Genomic DNA, 1,414 nt, shown 5'->3' on the forward strand with positions numbered 1-1,414 from the left:
TTTGCATTGTTACCAATAATTTCTAAAATTTGATGTAGTTTTTTACGGTGTGAATCTGTCATATTTTGCTGTTGTCATAGTTAACAGTAAGTTTGTAAAACGGTAAGTCTACGGACTTACAATGCTGAAATTAGATTTCCTACAGTAAACACAGGAGATAGCCCGATATCACTTTTGCATGAGAAAAACATACACATTTAATTTCGCCGGATTTTGTGTGAAATGTTATGAGAGTCTCTACAACTGTATTTTGTTTTAGTTTTCAGAATGTCTTCCGTGTTTTATTCCTTTACTTCTTAAATTATGACGATACGTATTACATTTACTTAACTGATATAAACTATACGTATACAACTGGAAAGTCATAAAACATATTTGTATGTATCATACAGATAGAACCATTTTTAAAAAAAATTAGTCTCATTCAAAATCATAGAATAAAGAAATATGTAATAAGTAATATTATAGACATAGTTATGTTATACTTACTGTGTATAACTATGGCAAACGACTATATGATGACTACTGTCTTAAATTCCTACCACTTGTATAAGCATTGCTACTTTCTTCTTCTGATTGGTATTTTTTGCATAAGGTGACTCACACTCGGAAAGTTTAGTTTGTTTGTAGTTAAGCACAAAACTACACAATAAACTACTTTAGGGTTATAAGTACACAGACCAGTCACTGTGCTACTGGAAGGCTCTGTAGAAGATAAGGTATTATAGCTAGAGAACTGACCAGTAACGAGCAACTGAGATGTGAAGCCACACACATACAGCTAAAGGTTGTTAGAAGGGGTCGCAGTGCAAAGATGTCTGAGAACCCATGGATGCTCTAGAGTGTAATGTTTGCCTAATCTGCGAGATATACACCGTATAATTGAAACAGATGTATAATTCAGAACTAATGCTTCTATAAGAGACTCTATTAAATACTCCCACTTGCTACTAGGTGGCTCTTTAGAAGATAAGATACTCTATCGAGTGAACTGACCAGTAATGAGCAACTGAGACATAAAGCCACACACGAACTGTCAAAGGCCGCACTAAACCGGCATGTCACCTGCTTCTCAGCTGGAGTTTTCAGGTAAGTGGAAGCGTGCCTCATCGGAAACATTGACACATGCCCGCCGCCGCATCATCAGTTACCTTGTAAGTTTCTTTTCTTTTCCCACAAGTGGACAAAAGTATGGACACTAACGGCCAAATTGTTTGTGCCGCTAAGTTTCATGTTGTATCGTCACCTGGACACTTTTCACTATCAACCAATCAGCGAGCAGTGACAATAAGGTACTAGCTCCGCGTGACTCTGTGCTTCACGCTGGTTCTATTTGCTATTAATTTCCTCTGAGAAGTTTGGAGTTTGACGGATGTGACAAATAATCTTCGTTAGCTGATCACAATTTCGTTTT

This window comes from Tachypleus tridentatus, chromosome 13, assembly GCF_004210375.1.
Source record: "Tachypleus tridentatus isolate NWPU-2018 chromosome 13, ASM421037v1, whole genome shotgun sequence".
Taxonomy (NCBI): domain Eukaryota; kingdom Metazoa; phylum Arthropoda; class Merostomata; order Xiphosura; family Limulidae; genus Tachypleus; species Tachypleus tridentatus.